Source organism: Drosophila gunungcola, unplaced genomic scaffold, assembly GCF_025200985.1.
Source record: "Drosophila gunungcola strain Sukarami unplaced genomic scaffold, Dgunungcola_SK_2 000016F, whole genome shotgun sequence".
In the NCBI taxonomy this organism is placed as follows: Eukaryota; Metazoa; Arthropoda; class Insecta; order Diptera; family Drosophilidae; genus Drosophila; species Drosophila gunungcola.
In genome coordinates, this window is record NW_026453199.1 from 1557424 (window position 1) to 1582380 (window position 24957).

Below are 24957 nucleotides of genomic sequence, written 5' to 3' on the forward strand. Positions count from 1 at the left end.
ATGACCGGTGGTGCCGAGCTGGAGGGTCGTCCTCCGGCGGTTGTCGGCTGCTGGTTTTGGCGGGGCTGGGAAGGTATCTTCCTAGCCTGCACCTTTGCCCTTTCTGCCGCTGCTGCTGCTGATGTGCTAGGCCCCTCTTGCCAAGGGACCCGTGAGGACGTCTCACTAGCCCCTGTGCCGTGCCTAGACCTCTTCGGGGTATCTGATGGTGGTGTCCGGCTGGTGTTCAGCCGTTTGTCAGCCGGTGCTGCCCCCAATGCCGGCTGCTCCCTCGGCTCCTTTGCCTTCTTCAAGGCCTCCTCCGGTGTCATGCCCTGCATAAGGTACCACTTTATTTTCGACCCTGGCAGGTCACGCCTGTTGGGGTCGTCCAGTCCTCCGGGCTGTCCTAGGGCTGGAAGAGCGTCCTGCTTCTTCAGCTGTCTGATAGATTTAGGCCTATCAGACGCGAGAGGTGGGAGTGCTGGCAGGGTAGCTCCTGCTGGCACACCACGCTCTCTGGCTGGGAATGCCTGCGGCGCAGGTCTTCTCGCCAGAGCTGCTGGTGGAGTCCTAGGCGGGTGCGCTGCCGCCTGGGGTATGTCGCCGTCGAGGGATCTGTCCTCAAAGTGTCTTGGTACACCGGTTGCAAGGATATCCTGCGGGATTTTTATATTTTTATATTTCTTGTTTTCTTCATCATGGGGTCCCACGAGTTGCGGAGAAATATACAGTCCGCCCGGGCAGAGATCCGCCGTACCCGGGTAAGGCGTAGTTAGGACAGACGGTCGCCACTTGCCTGAACCCTCCGTTTGCGACTGGGCTATTTGTTAACTCGGGCCCCCAGCCAGGCTGACTATCGGCACGGGTCGAATGACATCTTAGTCCGGCACCGAGGTGAGATGTGGGGGGATAGGGTGGAGGTAGGTAATTGTGAGGGAGGGGGTGTGTAAGGCTACGGTGTTAAGACGGCCAAACAAGCGTCTTGTCGGCATACCTCCATCGGTATACCCGCTGTTTGTCTGGGGTTGCTTATTTGCTTGCGCTTATTCACAACTTACCTTCCCAGATGAACGTTCGCTATCCGCAACCTGCGACCCGCCTCAGCTAAGCCTCCCTTCGAACCATCCCTTTAGTTCTTGAGGACTTCTGTTAACTTCCGCAAAAAACTCACGGCAACTTTTCGCCAAGCATTTGGCTGACGGATTCAGATCCGCAAGAACAGAAATTATTTCTTTTAAATCACCTTGCGATAACTTAAAGTGCAAATTAAATTTTTACCTTATTCTTTGATGTTTTCAGAACATAATTACATAACAGATTTGGTAAATAATAACATATTTGACTTTAAAAAATTTTTTTTTTGTTGGCACCTCAGAATCGCTTCGATTCTCACCTACTGAAGTTTTGCAAATCCGCCGCCCCTGTTCTAGTTTCCGAACGAATTTGATAAAACAAAGGAAAAAAAAATTTGTTTCTTCATAGCAAGCGCTTTTCTGTTTGTTTTTATATGGCTAGAAGTGTAAATTATCTTAGAATAGTTTAAAAGCTTTTTGTTCTTATTAACCCTTAATGTAATGTTCTTACTGTGCAATGCGTGTTGTGTTGGCACCTTTTTCATCGTCTTTGGCAACTTTGGTCCCGAACACTACTTGTACAAACACTGGTGCCAAACAGCTGATTCACGCACAAAATGAATCAAAAAATACCCGGTTGCCAGAAAACGAAGGACTGCCGCAAGCTGGGTAACATGGGCAATCCAGGGATGCCCTAAGTGGGACCAATTTTTTCAATAGAAAAATAAATAGATCTTTGTCAATCCGGTCAGATTGCAAAAATCTGCAAAATAATAGTTACTTACTGGCGATCTGGCAAGTGAAAAAAAGTGAAAAATTATTAATGGCTACATATTCAGGAAATATACTGTCCTCTTTAAGTGTGTCTTCTATGTACCCAGCTTTATATATGCGGATGTACGCGAAATATTTACAATATAAGTCTTGCATTTTTATAACTTATTTTTTGGGAATAAGGATGGCAACTGCCCTATTTGTTTTCAAAGTGTCCTTGAGTTATCGTCTCTTCGTGAAAATTCTCTTCCCACCATATCGCCCTGATTTTATTCCTACAAAAACGATTCACTAGACGCTCAGTTTGTGGCAGTGAAAGTATAATTTTTGATAGCTTAACAACGGATCGTTTGCGAGCATTTTATGATATCTTTGGTGAGCCATTGTTAAAATCATTAACAAGTCGATAATAATATTGCAAGCGACACACTATTAAAGTTATGGCCGGACTTGGCCAGGGGAGGATAATCTCCTTGCTCTTACCTTATAATTTGGCAAACCGATCCTATCATGTTGAAGTCGCCGGGTTTGTTTCTAACTTCTATGAAGCAACCTCTGGTCTTCCTCAAGGCAGTTCTCTTGGTCCTTTGCTTTTTATTATTTTCATTAATGATATTTGTTTCTGCATTCAATCTGCCAAGTATCTTCTTTATGAAGATGACCTTAAAATTTACATGACAGTGAATTCCTTAAATGACAGTTATTTGCTACGATCGGACTTGAACAAAATCAGTTTATGGTGTATTCAGAACAATTTGCCTCTCAAACTAAATAAATGTTATATTGTTCGCTTAGTACATGTATCTTAAATATTCTTTCTACATATGTTATTAATAACTGAGATTATGGATCTTGGGGTCCTCTTCGACAGTACATTTTTGTTTATTAACCATATAAAACATATTCTGCCAAAGGCATATGCAATGTTCGGATTTGTCAAAAGAAACGCTATACATTTTAAGGATCCATACTCAAATGTTCTCAGCATTTGTGCGTTCAAGAGTGGAATATGCTTCCTTTATTTGGAACCCTTCAGGTGTTGTTCATATCAATAGAATTGAGAGGCTGCAGAAAAAATACCTAAAATTTGCACTTCAGCATTTAAACTTTTCGGAACCTTTGCCAGCTTAATCTAGCCAATGTTGCCTATTGCATACCTGCAGTCTAGTAGATCGGCCTTCGATAGCCAAGCCAATGATATGGTGTATAATAACTCAGGCACGTATGAGCTATAATCAATAGAGTAAGAAAGCAGCCTTGTAGATACTTGCTTATGCAGATAGTGATCTGAGAACAGTTTGAGCAACTGAAGAGATGACCCCAAGAGCTCCGAAATGTCAGATATCCATCGGAGCAAAGCGCAACGAAGAGCGCGTTCAGCATGATTGTCAAAGCCGAACCAGATATTTGTCGCGAAGTGCACAAAACGGACAACAAATGCGTATCCAAATGTTGTTGTTGGTACGTTTGAAGAGCGCGATCTGAGCATCGAGAAGTTTGGTAATCATCGCACAAAGCGGTATTAACTTGGATATGCAGCTTATCGGACACATATTTGCACAACGCCTCCGGCATCGTGGTAACATGAAATTTTCCAATGTGAAGATAATTTCTGCTTGGCAGAGTTTGAAATGCATCACAGCTAGGGGACAGTCCAACTTGGCGTTTCTTTTTGGTTTTATGAATTTTCTTTTTCATCCTACGCACCGGAACAGAGCTCACATCAGGAAACTCTAAGTTAGAAATTTCGGAACTAGTTGAATGGAATGGGAAACGCTGCAATTGGAGCTGCAGTGGTAATGGCCGTCTGGTTCCGCGGCATAGTATCGACATGATTAGACAATTTCGGCAGGGCATTAAGAAATCTGGTATTTAAATCCATATATTGTCTTTCCAGTTCAATAACTCTATTGTTGATTTCGTCAACTTTGGAGTGAGAGTCATTATGGACAAAACAGCCATCACACTGCCAGAGTAGGTTTGGCAGGTTCGTTAGCAATTTAATTGCATCCGGCTGCAATTCGACACAAGCAATGTGAAAAGCGCGGCGGCAAAGAGAAGAACACCGAATCGCATCGAAACAGAGAGACTGCGCGGCGGTTACTTCAAAATTGCATTCGGAACAGATTGACATAGCTAAGAAGAAAGCACGTATGGCACCCAAATATTGTACCACCCTTATGGTCTCCAAGTTCTGAGCCAGCAAAGTACTACGCTATGGGCCGTGCCTTTATGCTATTGGTGGCCAGCGATCGTATGACTTTAGCAGTTTTGTGTTTGGTCAGCAAAGATGCCACGAGCATCCGGCCATATGTGTTACTTTTTTTTAACTTAATTTTGGTTCACGTTTGTATTCCAATAAATAAAGAGCCAAAGCTCTTCAACTGAAACTCCGGCGATCGCCGTTATCGACTTATTCATTTTATACCCCGACTGAGTCTTAAGGCCAGCGGGTGAAAGAGGGCAGTTACCCTCTCAACCAAATCAACGTATTTCTACAGTTGATGTCAGAGGCCCACCGACTCCATCTCTAACAATTGCGGCTAGGACCATTAGCGGCAACCACGATCTACCGACCCCACGTCACGGAAGAATAGCCAGCCGACCCACAAATCACATAATATATTTGTATTTGTATTTATTATAAAATTTCATCCTAACGCTACAAGTTTGGAACTTATAAATTAATGAGCTAGTCACTAAGAGTTTGCAAATATTGATTTGTTACATTAAACTTAAAACTAATTTTCATAAAAACTAACTTAAGTCGACTTCTATTTTTACTTTAATTTACGTAATAGCGTTTTTAAGGTGTGTGAATAATTTTATCTTGAATTGCGTGGCACTGCTTATATCTTTAAGATGGTTTGGGAGCTGATTCCATGATCGTATATCATTAATTAAAAATTGTCTTTCGGATGTCAATGATCTAGGTCTTATGCAAGTAAGATTATTTGCTCTTCTAGAGGATGTAAATTGAAGTTTTTCAAAAAGATACGAAGGTTCTTTTTGCAAAATAATTTTTTGCAGAAAAATTAAGTTTCGCATCTTTATCCATTCATTTAGTTTGAAAAAACTTCTACTCCATAAAATAGCGCTGGGAAAATGCAGGTTTTAGCTATTAGTAAACGTATATGGGTGGGCAGGCAATTTTTAGTTACGGCTAATGCCCTTATTATGCCTTATGTTTTCCCTACAGACTTTGTAATATGATCATTCCAGGTAAGAGTTCTGTTTCATGTAAAACCTAAGTTTACAGCTGTATTAACGTACTCAAGTGGCGTGCTATTCATACTCAGTGGCTGCAAATTGTTAAAAATTATCTTTCTTTTACTTATGACAAGACATTTTGATTTTGATGGGTTGATCCCAAGCCCATTGTTGCCGACCCACTCATTTACACGTTCAAGTTCTCTGTTACAAACATCTATACATTCATTTATTCTGTTTAAAGGACGACTTACATACATTTGGACATCATCAGCATACAAGTGTACATTACATTCAGATAACGCATTGGGAAGGTCATTAACATATAAGGTAAACAATAAGGCACCAAGCACAGACCCTTGGGGTACACCACGATTAACATTTTCATATAAAGACGAAACGCTAGACAGTACAACAGATTGACGACGATTTCGTAGGTACGAAAACACAACTTTGACAGAAGTTTTAGAAAACATAAACATATTACGTAGTTTTGCACAAAGGACATTATGGTTTACTGTATCGAAGGCCTTACTATAGTCCAGTAAAACTAAGAGTGTAACATTGTTTTCGTCTATTTGTTCCCTTATGTCGTCTGCAATTTTTAAAATAGCTGAGGTAAAGCTTCTGTTTTTCCTAAAACCAGACTGATTATTAGTAAGCATTGCATTGTCGGACATAAATTTATTAATTTGATCAGCCATGAGATTCACAAATACCTTTGATAGGTATGGTAAAATGGAGATGGGTCTGTACTCATTATTTGATTAACGAATCGGAATAATTTTTGCCGCTTTCCAACAGTCCGGATAAGTAGATTTTGTCAGTACAGTATTAAAGGTATAGGTTATGTATGGCAGGATTTTTGGCAGCAGAATTTTTAAGAATTTAGGGTTTATGTTGTCAGACCCAGTGGCGTCACTCTTAATTTTTAGTATACTTTGAAGGACATCACACTGATTAACACACAAAAACCTAAATCTAATACCACAGACAGTTTCAGGTACAAATCGTGGGTTCAGATAGTTATATAAGTCGGAACGAGCCGGATCGGACGACTATAGCATATAGCTCCCATAGGAACAATCGGAAAAATAAATGAAAAAAAATTATAACTTTGCTGTTTTTAATTTTTGTTTAGTTCTTCGACATATAGTAATGGTAAAATATTTCCGATTTACGGTTTAAATTTCATCAAAATCGGACGACTATAGCATATAGCTCCCATAGGAACAATCGGAAAAATAAATGAAAAAAAATTATAACTTTGCTGTTTTTTAATTTTTGTTTAGTTCTTCGAGATATAGTAATGGTTAATATTTCAGAATTACGGTTTCAATTTCATCAAAATCGGACGACTATAGCATATAGCTCCCATAGGAACAATCGGAAAAATAAATGAAAAAAATTATAACTTTTCTGTTTTTTTAATTTTTTGTTTAGTTCTTCGACATATAGCAATGTTTAATTATTTCAGAATTATGGTATAAATTTTATCAAAATCGGACGTCTATAGCATATAGCTCCCATAGAAATAATAAAATCAGTGATTTCAGGTACTGTGCAGCTTAAGAACTTTTTATTAAGTTCATTTACATTCATGTCTTGTACAAGTCTTGGTTGAACTTTGCATATTCCCAGGTTTTTAATTATTTTCCATGTCTGAGCAGTGGAAGATGCGTTGTTGAATTTATGGGAATAGAAATATGTCTTTGAGGTGTCAGTAAGTTTGGTCACTTTTTTCTCAATGACTTGAACACTGCGTAAGCTTGAGGTGTCCTGTACCTTCTCCACTTATTGTACGCCCCGTCACGCTGCAATATTGCGTCTTTGATGTTTCTTTGGAACAATGGTTTTTCAGAAACACGAATAACTTTGCTATGAACAGGTACAAGACAGTTATATAAATAACAAATATTTTTTGTAAAAGGTTAACTTGTTCGTCAACTTCGGAAAGGGAATATATGTCAGTCCAATTGCACAAATTAAAGGTTGAGTCCAAATGGTCATAGTTGATATTTCTAAAGTCCCTAAAAACTATTGGATGGTCAAGGTATTGTAGGTCAAGTGCGTAAGTCAATTATATGAGGTCGTGTTTTTTTAAAACGATGGGACAATAAGTTGGTCATATGTATATACTTTGTCTGTATTAGACACAAAAAATAAGTCTAAAAGCGAGTTGCGACTTTTGGTAAAATGGGTAGGGGACACAAAGTTAACCAACTTCATCCCCAGCGATTTCATGTCCTCTGCAAGGTGGGATTCCCTTAAAATATCGATATTAAAATCGCCTGTTATAATGACGTCTGAATAATTAATTGACACGTCAGGAATGATGTTTAAAAATTGTTCATAGTCAATCCGGCAGTTAGGACGGTATATACACCCAATTAGTAGCTTATCTTTGGCATCTTATTTCTATAAATAAGTATTCAATTGCACTACATATAAACGTGGAACATAACTTTTTACTAACATATATTGCAACCCCACCCCCATGACTATCACGATCAGAGCGATGCAAATTATAGCCATCACATTTAACTAAAACATCACATAAATTAGGAACAAACCAAGTTTCAGAAACACATATAACATCTACGCTCGAATTGATAAAGAGGTATCTAAATTCTTCAATTTTTCGTGTGAGGCTTTGCGCATTTATATGACACACATTAAGACCAGCTCTCTTCTTTCCGAGAATCCTTAACATCGCATGACTATTCGATCGATTTGGATTTATGTTATTGTTGTTGCTGTCACCCATTTTAAATTATTTAATTGAAATATTAGCTGCGCTCGCAGTCTATAAATATTTATGACATAAAGACACACCACACCAAGAAACAAAATAAAATTAAAATTAATGCGACTGGTACTAATCCTATATAAATATAATAAAATTACTAATAATTTCACAACAATGGAATATAAATATAAGCGCCTCTTAGGTGCGAAATGAATTATCATTTAATGTCCCAGAACTAGCAGCTTTCAGCGCAGCTCCCTCTCTCTCCTTTACGAAGATATCTCCACGGCGAGAGAAAACAGCTGTTAGGCGCTTCAGACTCTTGAGATGCATCGCCAGCTTGAAAATTTCATATTTTGTTTTGGTCAGCTGTTCGTTTATATATATAAACGCTGGCGAGTCTAGGCCGATGAGCTTTAAGCTCAGTTGCGTTTTGTTTTCTTTTCGGTATGCCCCAATCGCACGCAGCAGTGTCGCCTTATCATGCACGTGTTCCATTTTAATAACTATAATTGGATCCACTACTGTTTTCGCGGTCGCATTCGAAAAATCGTACGTACTTTAGGCGGCGGGGTCAGTTTGAGAGAGATGCACAGTGCGTGAAAAAGTGCTTTCACATTTTCCCCCTGGACTTGTGGGACCCCATGCCAACGCAAGTCACAGGCGACTTCAGACGCCGCCTGTGCGTTGCAGGAGGCCACCCACTTTGCCTCCAACTCGTCAACGCGCTGATCCTGGCAGTTTTTTGACAGTTTCGCCTCCAGCTCCTGGACCCGCTACCTCAGCATCCCCATCTCTCTCACCTCGCTCTCCAATTGAGTGACTCTCAGTGAAAGTTTGTTCCAGTCAGCTGCTATTAACTTAAATTTTTCTTCCAGAGTGCCGGTTATACGTGCCTCGCCATCACGGATCTCCCCTGCAAGACTTTCCTTTAGCTCGGAAAATCGGAGGTCGATCGTGTGAAGCAGTTGAACATCAGAGTCACGGGCTCCCTTCAGATCGGAGTGAGTTTCCTTCCTAAGTCGCTTTGCTTGAGTTGAGTGTTTTGATGTGTTGAGTGTTTTGTCTCTGTGCTCTGTTTTGCTATGCACTGTTTCTTTATTGGTTTGTTGTTGCACTCAAAATTGTGGATTTATTAAGAAGCGATTTACTGCTTAAAGCCGATTTATTCCGGGCAACAAGAACTTTAATGTGTTATACTCTTATTTATGCAGCTGCCGTAAGCAGTTTTTAATTTTTTTAAGCCGAGTTTAATGTGTTTTTCGGTGTTTAAAGCGGAGCTACACAAAAGTGCGTCTATTTCTCTCTCACAGCTATCGATATTCGCCGATATCTGCTACTAAGCGTTGCTATATGCGGATCTTTTATAATTTGAAATTTTGGTATCAGCAGGTTTGACGGAGTTATAAGTAGTGTCTTAAGGGAATCTACCAGGTTTGATGGGGTGTGGTCGTTAGTTGGTATAGTGTTGCGCACATATCCAGGATGTGGGTGTTTGCATAAATAATCGGACACATCTGAATAGAAATTTACTGATTTCGGTAGGCATTAATCGGGGCTTCGAAATGGTGAATTAAATGGCTATGAATTGTTGCTATGAAATCTGTCTCGGAGGCTGTGTCAGAGCCCAAGTGATTTACATATGTTGTGACACGTGAAAGAGCATCGGGCACTATATACGCCTTCCCAGGTTTGTAAATTAGTTCACAATTCTTCGATATGGCACTTCCAGCGTTTAAATTTGGCGTTAAAATTTTCACTGTCCAGTGCAAATGTTAATGACTGGTGATCGGTGTAAATCGTAATAGAACCAGCACCATACAAATACGATCGAAGGTTGTCTAATGTCACTTTTCTATGACACCCTCTATTACTCTACCCAAAAATTCAACATGTGTTAAAGAAAATTAGTTTTTTTTTTTAAAGTTGACCTGGAGTTTGGCTTTTTCCAGGTTGTCAAATACAGTGGCTGTCATAGTCCTCACTGAAGACCATTATATCGTTGATATACACGTATCATATTTTGCCAATGTGTTCCCTTAATACATCATCGATCATTCTCTGAATTTCTGCTGGTGCGTTTTTTAAACCAAGCAGAAGACTAAGAAACTAATACATGCCGTTTAAAATTTAAAATGCAGTTTTCGGGGTATCTGATTCTAACATGTAAAGTTGGTGGAATCCCGATTTCAAGTCGAGGGTCGTAAAATATTTGGCTTTTCCTAGGCTTGCCAATATGGAGTTGATGTCCGGTATCGGACAAAAGTCTGCGATTGTGACGGCGTTTAAGCGCTTAATATCGATGACCATGCGGTATTGTTTCTCTCCGTTCGGTTTAGGTTTTTTTGGAACTGTCCAAACCGGTTAGTTATAGTGACTTTTTGATGGTTTGATGATTCCATCCCGCAAGAGTTCTTCATTTTGTCTATCAACTTCCTCCCTCATGTTGGTAGGGTAGGGATAGCTTTTTGTGTATACAAGGTCTGAGTTGCTTGTGCGAATCTCAGCCCTATCGCTCGAGTCCACGGCCTCTCCGAGCAAAAGTGGCTCAAAGATCCTAGAATATTCGTAAATAAGTGCACTTAACGCTTCCTTAGCAAGCTTAGATGTTTCTAGCATTGGATGTAAATTTAATGATTTTTTTTGCCAGGTAGCGTATTTTAATACTGGGTGTTATTGTCAACAGGTCGTTTTTCCTTTTGATCCGGGCTTTAAGGCTTTCAGCGTGTTGTCTCCTAAAATGCCGTTGAAAGACTTTAGTCCCGGAAGTACAAAAAAGGTGAGAACAGTGTTGTTCCCCATTGGTTTAGAAAATTATTACCCCCAGCGGATTGGACAAAACATGGCGTGGATAATGTTTTTGAGCCGGCGGAATTTGTGGGGCTAATCAAATTATTCTTAGCGCCAGTGTCTATTAGAAAATGTCATTTAGCCCCATTTTTGGTCCCATACTCTGTGTATGGTACGCTAGAGAGGCATCGGTTGACCTTCTCCGCTGATGGGTCTTACTTTTTCCAAATGAGAATCTGAATCTACCCCCTAAAATGAGTCGTCCTCCAGTTTTTCTACCTCTTTTCCATTATCATTATGTTTGTGGTAGGGGTCATCGCGTGATTCTTGGTAATATTCGGTCGGGGCTAAAGCCCTTATAAATGCATTCAGTGCCTTGTGTCTTTGACCAGCAAGGAAAGCATTTGTAATTTCCGTACGTGATGAGCGCCAAATCTGCGTTACCCTAATTTTCTGTCTAATTAAGATAAAGACGGAAATATATAAAGGCTTCGTAGTCATTCACAATGGACTGTGCCTTATTTATCCAAGAAACGTAACTCTTTTACGCAATCTGATACGGCCGACGATTAGCTTAGCTCGCACCCAGTGCGTGGGTGCGGTAATGGTAATTGCCACTGTGTTACTTTTTCATATTCGGACTCAAGGGTACCTACTCTCTTTCCCACCTTTTTAACCTCATCCATCATTTCTACCAACTGGGTAGTCAGGACCGTTTTAAAACTTTCTTCACCTCTTCCATATTTATATTTTCGGACTTAGTTAATTTAGGCGAAAGTAAAATTTTTTCTTAAATTTAAATTAATTTAAATTTAATCGGGTTGTGTGTTTTGATGTACTACAAAAGTTTGTGTTGGGCCCTTTTATCGTTTTATGGCGTTCTTATCGCAGCACTTTGGGTCCGCGAATACGACACACCGCAAAGTGCGTGGACATATCGCTGCGGCAGGTTCACTGACTTTTTTTTATTTATTACAACTTTTTACGCCCGTGGGGAATGCCAGATCTGAAAGGCAGCATCCCCACCGGGGCGGGTATTTGTATTTCGCACATTTCTTATTTCGTACACAACGCCACATTTTATTTAATTTTCTTTTTCAATTCCTTCATGGAAAATAATTTTTCGTTTTTTAGATTCACCTTTTTAGTAATTTTATGTATTTGCTATTTTTAGCATTTACTTCTCTTTTTTTTCTTGTTGGGGTATCCCAAAATTTCCGGGTCCCACTTTCGCGAGCTTGAATCAATTGATTATGGTTCAAGAATACAAGAATGCGTCCGATTCGGGTGATGGTGCCAAGTGAATTGCCTATTAAATAGAAGTCGGAGTGGCCTTGTCATCAGCGTATTGCAGCGTTAATACCAAAGCCGACGGCAGAGGTTTTGGTTTCTCCGCCCAAAGTGTTGCTGCGCTCCAGATGCACGCGCTGCACTTCTGCCTGGGCCCTGCGAGGAGTAGAGGTAGCGGCGGCTATAGCTGCGGCAGATAACGGGCGGGCAGCTCTTTTCCGCTGATACGTTGCTGCCGTTGCAATTCTGCCGCTGTCGTTCCCTCGCTGCCGCTGTTGTTCTGACGTCGCTGACGTTCCGACTCTGTCGCTGCATCCCTGCTTCGCTGTTGCTGTCGCTGGCGCTGTCGGTCCTCTGGCTCAGCGGCCACTTCAGTGCAAGTTGTCGTGGTGCGGCCACTTGAATTTAAGGTTGTCGCTGTGTGGCCGTCGGTGCGTTGTTAAGAGGTTAAAGGGAAGAAACGCCGTCGAGTGTTGTGGAAGACGAGACGGGGGTGAAGGGAAGAGAGCGCTTGGCCGGTGTTAACTTTAATATTAAATATAATTAAAAAGTAATATTTTTTGACGACTTGATTTTGTTTGTTCATTTGACGGCCTCGGAGGACACCTTCTCTATGCATCTCATAAAACTCTCTGTAATTATAAATAAATTTAAAGGAAAACAACATATTTACGGACCAAGTAGACCCAACCCGTTTTGAACATAAGACGTTTGGATTTGTAGACGTTTTAGCAGGTTGCGCTAAAGCCGTATAAGGATTAAAATATTTAAAACAAAGTGGCTTTTATTAGCTAATAATTTAAAGTCAGCTTGATCATAAATTAAATTAAAAAACATATCATTAAAAAAAGCACAAAAAGGTTAAATAAACTCTTATTTCTTCTACGCTGGGATTTGAACTCAGCATTCTTTAGCTTCCCAATGTGTATTGTTTAAAGACATTTACACTGTGGGCTATCAAGAGCGTTGCTTAAAATCTCGCATAATTATCGCAAACGAGCTTAAAAGTGAGTAAAAGCACATAAAGGTGAAATATTATGGATTGCTATTAGTTCACTAAACGCTCTTTTGTAAGTCTGTTTGAGAACATTAAGCGAGCCTTCCGTCTACGCTCGTTGATTTATATCATTTTACGATATATATTTACTATCGTATTTCTGTCCACTGGGTGTTACAAATTGTACAAATTAAAAAATGAATTTTAAAAGAACACTTACAACAAAAAAAAGGTTTTGCAATTATAAACACAGAATATGGCGGTTTCAACTTAAAAAGTTTCGCGAAAAACGCGACTGAACTGCGACGAGTAGTCAGGTTAAATTTCCTAAAACGTATAAATTTTAAACCCTATTTCTCCGAAGCTATTAATTTTACCAAAAACGACCAAAAAGTAAGCGAAATTCGGAATTTATTTGTGGGCCATGAAAGAACATAGAAAAAATCGGTTTTAGGACTTTCACACAGACTGTCGCCGCGATCGGACGTGTTGTCGGACCGTGCTTAGTTTGTGCAAGCTTTCAAAAAGTGATAATTGGAAAAGTGCAAATCGAAAATAATCAAATTCCGCAAAGACCCTCGGGCACAAATAGGTAGATTGGTTTCTAACCAACCTACTACAACGCGAAAAGACGCTTCTTGCGATGTAATCGCAAACACACATATTAATTAATTAATTAATTAATATACGCAGACTATAATTAAAGTGAAGACAATGAGTCAAAACGATATCCGCATGCAACGTCAGCGCGAGCAAGACGAGAGACGGCTCTCATCGATCAGAAATAATGCATATTTCTCGTTTACTGCAACCGAAAATTATGCAAACCCAGACAATACGCGGTCAATCACCCCCAGTTCGACTGACCTCTTGAACGTAACGAGCGAGAGAGCGCGCTCTTGTTCTCCCGCGCTACCATCGATGTCTCTAAAGCCAAAAAGTGCCGAGTGTACTCCAATGCATGTATGCAATGCATGTATGACCTACGCTTATCAGCAATAAGTAGCACAGCAGTGTCTTTAACCACTGCAACGGTAACAACAACAACAACAACAACAGCAGCAACGGTATCGACCAACCGTTTATTATCATCACCAGCAACTTCGCCATCGATAAACAAACCCGTAGCCAACACAAAAACGGCGTTCGCTGCGCTGCCCGAAAAATACACAATAAGCAACGAAAATAAAAGGCCGGCTGTGCAGACTGGTATGGATCGCTACATCCAAATCAAAAGAAAGCTGAGCCCCCTAAATTCTAAGCGAAAAATAACCCGTGCCAATTACAATTCAGCTGAGACTGAAACGCCCATTAATACAAACAGATTTAAAATTTTGGAAGACGCTACTGACGAAGAGGTAGACGAAGCTACCGAAGCTGAGAAGGAGAAACCGAAGCCCCCCCCAATATACATCCGGGAGAAAAGCTGCAATGCACTTGTTAACAAAATAATTGAGCTTATTGGAAAAGATAACTTCCATATAATTCCCCTTGTGAAGGGCAGCATACACGAAACAAAAGTTCAAACGAAGAACGAAGACAATTACCGAGTGTTGTCTAAATATCTTAATGACAAGAAAAAGAACTTCTACACGTACCAACTTAAAAGCAGCAAGGGTCTGCAAGTTGTACTTAAAGGAATTGAATCCGATGTAACACCTGAAGAAGTAAAAAATGCACTACAAGACAAAGGTTTTAACACTAAGACAGTCTTCAATATCTTGAACAGGGATAGGAAACCGCAACCACTCTTCAAGATAGAGCTCGAACCGGAAACTAAGCCCCTTAATAGAAACGAAGTGCACCCCATATACAAACTTCAGTTCCTTCTCCACCGTAGAATCACAGTAGAGCAACCACATAAGCGCAATGTGCCGGTGCAATGTACGAACTGCCAAGAATATGGCCATACAAAGTCATACTGCACACTACGCCCAGTGTGTGTAGTTTGTGGAGACCTTCATGACTCAGCACTCTGCCCAGCGAGCAAAAACGACTCCAATGTAAAAAAGTGCGGCAACTGTGGCGGCAATCATACAGCCAACTACAGAGGTTGCCCAATATACAAGGAGCTAAAAAGTCGCATCCATCAACGAGGAACCACTGCCCGCTCCTACAACGCACAGCTCACAGCATCAAAATCAAACCCTGAAGTCTTCCTTTCGACTGCACCCAGCTCCTCACTAGGACCCGTAACCATCAACAAAAATGTGACATTTGCAAGCGCTCTAAAATTAGGACTGGCTCCTCCTGTATCTAAAACTTCATTTCCACAAGCAGCATGTCTAGAACACAACATGACTCAACAACGTCAACCAACGGAGCAGACACAAAGCAACTTTGAAGCAATGATAGTTAGCCTGCAACAAAGCCTAATGGAGTTTATGTCGTTTATGCGCACAACTATGCAAGATTTAATGCGAAACCAAAATCTTCTGATTCAAATGCTGGTCTCACAACAACCAAAATAATGACGTCCCTACGAATTTCTACGTGGAATGCTAACGGCGTCTCACAGCACAAACTTGAGTTAACTCAATTTCTACTCAACAATCACATCGATGTAATGCTACTTTCAGAAACACACCTTACAAACAGATAATATTTTCAAATAAGGCTACTCATTCTATGGAACAAATCATCCGGACGGTAAAGCACATGGTGGGACTGGCATTCTAATCAGAAGTCGTATTAAGCACCACTATTATAACAAAACTGCTAAAAACTATCTACAGGCCACATCTATAAGCATACAACTGATTACCGGCAACCAACTAACTCTAGCCGCCGTATACTGCCCCCCTCGTTTCAATATAACCGAATATGAGTTTTTGCAGTTCTTCAACACATTAGGTGACCATTTTATAGCAGCAGGAGACTACAATGCCAAACACACACACTGGGGATCTCGCCTCGTGACTCCAAAAGGGAAGCAGCTTTACAATGCAATCATAAAATCCAACAACAAGCTTGACTATGTCTCTTCTGGTAGACCAACATACTGGCCGACAGACCCAAAGAAACTACCCGATCTTATTGACTTAGCGATAACCAAAAATATTCCCAAAAATCTTATAAGCGCCGAATGCCTTTCGGATCTTTCATCTGATCACTCGCCGGTCTCATTTCATCTTCTCCAACAACCAGGAACATTAGAACACCAGTTTAACCTGACCTCACAAAAAACCAACTGGTTCAAGTTTAGAAAATATATTAGCTCACATATTAAGCTATGTCCTCGCCTCAACGACGAAGCTGACATAGACAACTTTGTAACTACACTGGAGTCCGTACTCGTCACTGCGGCTCGAGTTTCCACACCCCAAACCTCAAATATTCAATGCAAGCAAAAGAAGACAAATCTATAAATCGAACAGCTTGTCCTAGAAAAGCGGCGCGTATGTCGGGAGTGGCAATTCTATAGATCGCCATATGCTAGGCAGAACTTGAAATACGCCTCACGGCAACTAACTAAAGCTCTAAAACAAGAAGAATCATATGCCCAGCGCCGTTATATAGAGCAACTGTCATCAACTTGCTCAAAACACTCACTATTGAGAGCCCACCCATTTCTTAGCTCACCGAAAGAAACCGTGATGCCTATTAGAAACCCGTCAGGCGGCTGGGCGCGCAGCGATAAAGATAGAGCCAGCACATTCGCCGACCACCTTATAAATGTCTTTCAACCAAATCCTGCCACCAATGCATTCACTCTGCCGACTTTTGCATATGACACCCAGCTTCACCATGAGCCAATCGAGTTTCGCCCATTGGAAATCGTTAGCATCATCAAAAACCATATGAACCCGAAACAATCTCCAGGCTGCGACCTCATTACCCCTAAAATGATCACGGAGCTTCCATATTGTGCCGTTCGCACCATTACACATATCTTCAATGCCATCGCTAAACATGGCCACCTTCCAAAACGATGGAAAAAGTCAATTATTATAATGATTTCGAAGCCAGGAAAAGACCCCACAATCCCCACATCGTACAGACCTATAAGCCTACTATCATGCTTATCTAAACTCTTTGAATAATGCATATTGACTCGGATAAACACATATCTACGAATCCAGAATGGAATTCCATCACACCAATTCGGATTTCGAGAAAAACACGGAACGATTGAGCAGGTAACCGAATAACATCAGAAATTCGAAACGCGTTCGAAAAACGTGAGTACTGCACCGCCATATTTCTGGACGTCTCTCAAGCGTTTGATAGAGTTTGGCTAGAAGGCCTAATGTACAAGATCAAGACAATGCTTCCCAGCAACACTCACAAACTTTTAGAGTCTTATCTACACGACAGAAAATTTGCTGTGAGATGTAACACTGCCATATCTGACGATTTTTCTATTTTGGCTGGGGGATAGCGTGCTCGGGCCAACATTATATGTCCTCTACACAGCAGACATCCCGACAAGCAGTCGACTGACAACATCTACTTTTGCTGATGATACAGCTATACTCAGCCGTTCAAAATGTCCAATACAAGCAACTGCGCAACTAGCTCTTCACTTGGCCGACGTTGAAAAATGGCTATCTGATTGGAGAATTAAAGTAAATGAACAAAAATGCAAGCACGTTACTTTCACCCTGAATAGGCAAAACTGCCCACCCCTCACATTAAATAACACCCTGCTTCCGCAATCAAACGAAGTAACGTATCTAGGAGTACATCTCGACAGAAGACTCACATGGCGCCGGCACATTGAAGCCAAAAGAACACACTTAAAGTTTAAAGCCAGTAGCCTACACTGGCTCATCAACGCTCGATCTTCCCTTAGCTTAGACTACAAAGTCCTGCTGTACAATTCAGTACTAAAGCCTATATGGACGTACGGCTCCCAGTTATGGGGGTATGCTAGCAATAGCAACATCGACATAATTCAGAGGGCTCAATCAAAAATCCTGAGAACGATCACCGGGGCACCGTGGTACGTTCGCAACGAAAACATACATCGTGACTTGAACATCCCACCAGTCAAAGCAGTTATCGCAGAACAAAAGGATAAGTACCTCACCAAGCTATCTTTGCACCCCAACCACCTTGCAAGAGGTCTAACAAGGTTGTGCAACCAATCCCGTCTTCGTCGCAATGACTTACCTACCCAGCGACCAACTTGAGGGACGCGCAACCAAAATTACAGTCCACTGTTAGTTAATGTTTAACTTTTAAGATTCGAAAACTTATTGTTAGTCTCAAAGCTAAGAGAAGATTCAATAAATAAAGCAAAGTTAATAAAAAAAAAAAAAAAAAAAAGGATACAAACAGCTTTTATATACGTCTTCATTAAAAAATGTTTGCAAGACGAAAAAACAAGATGAACCGTTTTTATACTCTTGCAGAGGGTACTATAATTTTAGGCAGTAGATTGCATCGCAGTGAAGGAGACATTTCCGACCCTATAAAGTATATATATTCTTGATCAGCATCACTAGGAAAGTCTTTTAGTTTTGAAGCTATCTACCTGTTGCAGGTAGTAGATAAGTCGGAACGATCCGGATCGGACAGCTTAAGCATATAGCTCCCAGCAATCGGCGTAAAAAGGGGACAAAAATATAACTTTACTGTTTTTAAATTTTATTGTCGCGAGATACTTTAATGGTTTGTTAATTCAGAATTACGATTAAAATTTTATTTAAATCTGACTATTTTATCAAATAGCTCTCATGAGAACAACCAGAATATTATAGAAAAATAAATGAAAATAAAAATGTAACTTCTCTATTTTAAACTTTTTTTTAATTTTTTATGTATTAGTAATGATATAATAATTCAGAATTACGCTTTTAAATTTATTCAAATCGGAAATCGATATTAGCTGCTATAGCAACGATTGACTTAGGAAGACATATTTTTTTTTTGCAATATCTGCAAGAATATAAAAACTTCGAATTGCCTAAGCTTGCTTCCTTTCTTGTTAAATGAGATTTTTCGCAGTATCAAAAAATCTGGGTTTGAGATAAACGCGTTTAAAGGGTAAAGGCGTTCCATAGGGTCCAGGACGCCGCTTTGAAAAATGGCCTGTTAAATTTTTTTTTAAATAAATAAAGAATTTCTAATAATTTTGAATTAGAACCACCCCTTAATTTAAAATTTAAGAAGTCATTTTACATTTTTTATTAGAGCTGTGATATAAAGCGATCTTGAAGTGAATTGTTGAAATCAATTAATTGGCCTTCAGAGACTGTAAAGCGAGTTAAGCAATAGACAGCGGCAAGATTGCTGTTGCCCAGTTGTAGCTTTGTCGCTTTAGCTTGCAAAAATTCTTGCAAGCCTTACTAAGATGCCGGTTCCGACGTGGGCTTTGCCATCTAGATGATCGGATCCGTAGAACGTGTATTTCAAAGTTATAATAGCTTGTAAGGTACATTTCCTCTAGCAACATAACGTCGATGTGATTTTCGTTCAGGAACTGAACAGTTGTAGTTTTATTTTTGTTTTATTTTTACTTAAGTTTAAGAATTTCGCTTAAAAACACACTGGCAGAGCGATCGAAAACACGTCTGCACGTGTTTTTGTTTATAAAAGAGTTTTCGATTTTAATTTTTAACTACTTTGTTTAGCGAATTGAATCCCATTCCTCATTTAGTTTGTAAAAAAAAAACCCCACTTTAGTTAAACATCTCCTGTTTCGCCGCTCGAAGACAATAAAAAAAGTCCCGAGCTGTGCTGTCAAACTGTAAACAAAATTATCCCACAAAAACATAACATTCCATAAAAAAGTATAAGTTTTAAGTTAAGACTCTTAAGTCAAGTAAACAAAGGTTTAACACCAAAAAAATTAAACAAAAAAATTATTTTTTTTAAACAGCAAACAACAACAGAATTAATTTGCAGACTCTAGTAATTCCTACGCAGTACAAGTTTATTTCAAAACGGAGCCACGCCCACTCTAACACCCTCAAATTAAAGTCACTTTGAGACATTTTAGACCTTAGTTGTTAGTCATATCTATCGGTAGACACAAAATTCCAAATCGAGCTATTATTTAAGAATATTTTTTGCAGTTATGTTCTGTTATGACGACACTGCATATTAGAAAAACGGAGTTCCTGCGTAACAAGCAGCGGAGAGCAACGGAGAGCACACATACTAATAAATGCTCGCACTTAATTTGTTTGAGCAATTTGCTCGGGGAAGCTTGTCAATGTGGATTTATACTGTTAATGTGTGCTCTGCCGCTGATACGCATAAGATAGGGTCGCTGTAGCGGGGGTGGGCTGCTACTCGCCCCTTGCTTGTAGTATTGTCAATGCAGTTCGGCAAATAACGCCAGACATAACCCACATTTTTTGGAGGAATATTTATTTTGAAAGAAACTTTCCCTTCTTTTTTTATTTTTGATTGTTCCAATGGAAGATATATGATATAGTCGTCCTATTTTAAAAAAATTAAAACCGTAATCCCGAATATCTAACCAATACTATTTCTTGAAGAAAACGGAAGGACAAAGAATCATGGCTAGATCAACTCTCCTAGTGATGCTGATCAAGAACATATAATATATACGTTATAGGTTCTGCAAGGGTATAAAAATAAGGGTAAAATTATTAACTATTAAGATCATAGTTAGTTTTACAAAACAAATTACGTTTTTTTAGTTATAAAAAAATGAAAATATGGCTATTATTTCTTTTTATATATTGAAAAATAAATTAATACATTAAAAATAACCTGCATGCTTAAAAATATTTTGAAATTTTGAGTTTAGTAATTTTATTATTGAATATACTTTTTTAATTTGTGTATAAAATAGTTGCAAGGGTATAACTTTTATTGTTTTTTCCGATTTCTTTGCAATAAAAAACCATAGTTGTAGTTTTTTTTTTTTTAAGCCGCTTACTTTAAATTACAAATAAATTTTTTTTCACAGTAAGTTTACTCAACAAAAAGGATGATAGAGAATATGACCTTGTTCCGCCTGATGGCGGTTGGGGCTGGCTTGTACTGTTAGGTTCGTGCTTGACAAACATTCTTATCCCTGGTACCATCAAAAGTTTTGGAGTACTATTTTCGGAGTTTACCGAAGCTTTCAACTCTTCGCCCATAAAGGCCTCCTGGATACCGGCGCTGTGCTATTTTCTTTATAGTTCGTTGGGTAAGTTTATTCAGCATTAGTCAAGTGCTCAGTAGCCCATCTTTATAGTTATGTAAGGCATATTTCAGGTCCCGTTTCCAGCATATTATCTGTGAAGTACTCGTATTGCACAGTCACCCTTCTTGGTGGGGCCTCTGCTTCGTTGGGAATGATACTCTTCTTCTGGGCATCATCAATTGAGTTCTTGTATGTCAGGTAAATATGGCGCCATAGATATGTGCTCCAAATTGTTTCATGTTTTTTTTTTCAGCTATGGCGTGTTGGTAGGAATTGGTGCTGGGCTCTCTTTTCCACCCACAGTCTAAATCGTAACGTCGTACTTTGCAAAGCTTCGCGGCTTGGCTAACGGCCTGTGCATCTCTGGCAGCGAGTTGGGCATCATAATTCTACCGCCCCTTCTACGCTGTCTACTTGAGACCTACGGCTATCACGGCTCCTGTCTTATCATAGGCGGCATTACCCTGAACGTATTTGTAGCTGCTCTTTTCTATGAGCCTGTTGAGCAGCACATGGTACGAGTGCGACGTACACGGCAGGCCTTAGAGGACATTCCCGAAGAGGAAGACATTGGCATTGTGATGAAGTTCGAAAATGTAGACGTGTCTACAACAAATATCGAGCAAGCGGATAAGCAGTTGTTACCTTACAACTCCCCTCTATCGCCACTGTACCTACCCGATGATGAAAAGCTACAGTTTGTACGGAGTGCTTCCGCAGCGGTTGTCCAAAGCTACTCAAAACCTGGAGACGAGTTTCAGCCTCGATCTCGAAAGATTAGTACACCGGTGAGGTTACCCCAACGCAATCAGACATTTACACCTGGACAATTAAATTCGCAGTCTTCTTTGTACGCTGTACCCGAGGACCACTCAAGCTCGAACAAGCTTACTTTAAGGAATTTGTCAAAGTCGCGGCTATCTAAACGCTCGCCCTCAACCAGCAGTTTTTTATACGTCAGCACACCATATCACGGCAGCACATTGTCCTTCCAGCCGAAGGAATACTCCTCGCACTTTTCCCTTCGGTCAGTCACAAGTAGTGGAACTGGCGTTGCAGGCGGTTCGACCGGGCCAGATGGATCACAGACTGATGTCGAAACCAGGGACAAAGCGCTAACCTCAGCACGGTCAAAGTTTTTCGATTTAAGCCTCTTAAAAGACCCGATGTACTTGGTCATATTAATGTCGAATTCGACGAATGCCATCAGTTACACAAACTTTATTATTTTGCTGCCCAGTTTTGGAGAAGCCAGGGGCTTTAACAAATCATTATCTGCGTATCTGCTTTCAATTGTCTCTGCCACTGATCTAATTGGACGTATTGGAGGGTCAGCACTTTCGGACATGGGATACATAGCTAAGACCTGGTACTTCGTTGGCGGCTTGTCAATATCAGGTCTTTTCCTTGCGCTTCTACCCTTTGCATGGTCTTACAGTTCGGTATGCTTCTGGTGCGCAGTTTTTGGCCTCGCTTCTGGAATCTACGTGGGAATTACTGCCGTTATCACGGCAGACATGCTAGGCACAGAACGATAACCTCATCCTATGGCATAAGTCTGTTCGTTAATGACTTGCTTCAGTTGGTTGGGCCTCCACTATGTAACTACTGGTTCGAGGCGGTCAATGATTATAATCCTCTCTTCCACGCTCTTGGCTTAACGCTGTTGGCCGGAGCCAGTCTTTGGAGCTTTATGCCTTGGATTAATCGACGCAAAGCCAAAACGGAAAAGAAACTAGAAGCACAAATTGATGAAGGGGCTGTCCAAAGCCACTTATTGGCGAAAAACTATCGTATCACACGACGTACAATATCAATTAGATTTTAGGCTATAAAATGCGTACAAAACACAGTTAGATAAGTGTGCATACGGTAAACGGCCAAAACTATGGGAGCGCAATACAATTTTAGAAACTGTTAATTTGTTTCTTTCATCTGCTTTTTTTGTTACTGTTTAATCGTAACTATTACATTGTATAGTACAACAATTATTGTTTACCAGACCTAGAATAGCCTAAGTCGCATACAACATTAAAATGAATGAGAGATAATTAAAAGTAATAATTTTATAACTATTTTTTCTAAAAACATGCCAAAACAAAATGAACAAAAAAAATCTGCAAAAAATAAAATAAGTAAAACAAAAAAAATAACTAATTCGATATCGCTATCTTACCATACATAATTCTCTTAAGAAAAGTAAATTCACAAATGACATAAGTGTTTTTTGTTTCTGGCATTGGGAATTTCGATCTTAAGCGTCTATACCAGTTTAACCCACGAAAAAACGCAGATTTTTTGTATAGATAGTACTTAATTGAATGTTTTGAAATTTTTAGCACATAATTAGGTAAGTTTTTAACTTTATTTAAAGATTTTTGTTTTACAATAATATTAAGATGTAACGGTACTATGTGTTGGCCGAGGCTACAAAAAAAGAAATACTCGAACTAACAAAATGGCGTAGGTTTGAAAAAAGTCGTGTTTAGAGGTAAAAAAAAGACTTTTTAAACCATAACCCGATTGTGGGAGAATATTTATTTTGAAGTTTGTTAGCTGAGTAACGGGAATCTAGTAGTCGATCAGCTCGACTATAGCGTTCTCTCTTGTTTAAATAAAGTTTTCAAAAAATGCCTTATGTATTTGAATTTTGCCACACAAATGGGTTAACTGATTTTCACAAACAAAACCCAATAAAATCATAAAAATGTTTAAATAATGTATTTTTATAATATGGTAATATAATATATCTTGTTGATTTAGCACCCATCTCAGCAAACATTTAGAAAAAAATGCCACCTTTGCATTCCCTAATAAATTAATTTAAAAAATGTTATTGCATGTGTGCCGACCGCTGATCTAGTTTGTTGATTTAACACACAATAGTAATTTAAGAAGATTAAAATCGGATGAAGATCATTTTAGCAGGCCATGAACTGAGCTATTAAATCCAGAATATTTCCAACTACGCTCGCTCGATCCATATCTTGAAAATGTGTATATAGATAATCCTTATAAAAAAAACGGTGTTTAACGGTACCACTTCGCTGAGGTTGCTTGCGGTAGCTAGTTGTCCGTCCCAACATATATTTGCTGAAACATGTGGTTGCTGAAAGTGATTCCGACCCAGTCCGGAGTCAAAGAGCTAGGTCTTGGTTCCTTAATTTAAGTTCAAAATCTTTAATTTTCTTAAGCCAAAAAGAAAGGGGAAAGTCGTCAAATAAGGAGCTCTGGAAAAAACGCGTAAAATCACGGAAAATCCGGCATATCAATTTTTTAATTGCAATAAATAGCTCCATCAAGTTTTATTTTATTCCGTTTTTGTGCACTCAAGGCAGTGGATCTTAATTAAAACTAAGAAAACTTAATTTTCTTTAAATAAAAGCCAACAGTGGAGAAGTGAAAAGCAACTGAAAACTTCACACGCACGTACACAAATGTTAGGCCCGCGACCTCAGCAACCTCCACTCAACGTGTCACTCACCTGGAGAATAAGGTAAAAAAAGTCGACGAGTTACAACCGATAGTCAATGAATTGGCTGGCCAATTGGCAGCAAAAGGCCCTCCTAGTGGCTTGGTAGATGAGCTGAAGCAGCAAGTTGTCGACTTGGATGCCAGACTGGCGGTCAAATGCATGCCGAGGAGGCATGGAGTCCCACAGGTCGAAAATTTGAAAACTTTGTTCCACAAGCTTTGCTTCTCGCTACATCTTACTCCGCCCCCTGTGGTCGAATCCATTTTTATTGTACGGCCGAGACAATCAGGTCCAAAATTTGTAGACTTTGTAGAGCTTTCTGAACTGACCAACAAGTGGCGCACATCGGAACTTATTTCGGGAATAATTAGTTTCAATCAATTTTATTGCAGGTAGTATATAAGTCGGAACGAGCCGGATCGGACGACTATAGCATATAGCTCCCATAGGAACAATCGGAAAAATAAATGAAAAAAAATTATAACTTTGCTGTTTTTTAATTTTTGT

At 39.7% G+C, this 24957-nt stretch overlaps 1 pseudogene; it reads left to right on the forward strand.

Moving 5' to 3' along the window:
• On the forward strand, window positions 1-23081 carry LOC128263710 (uncharacterized; annotated as a pseudogene).
• The last annotated feature ends 1876 nt before the right edge of the window (window positions 23082-24957 follow it).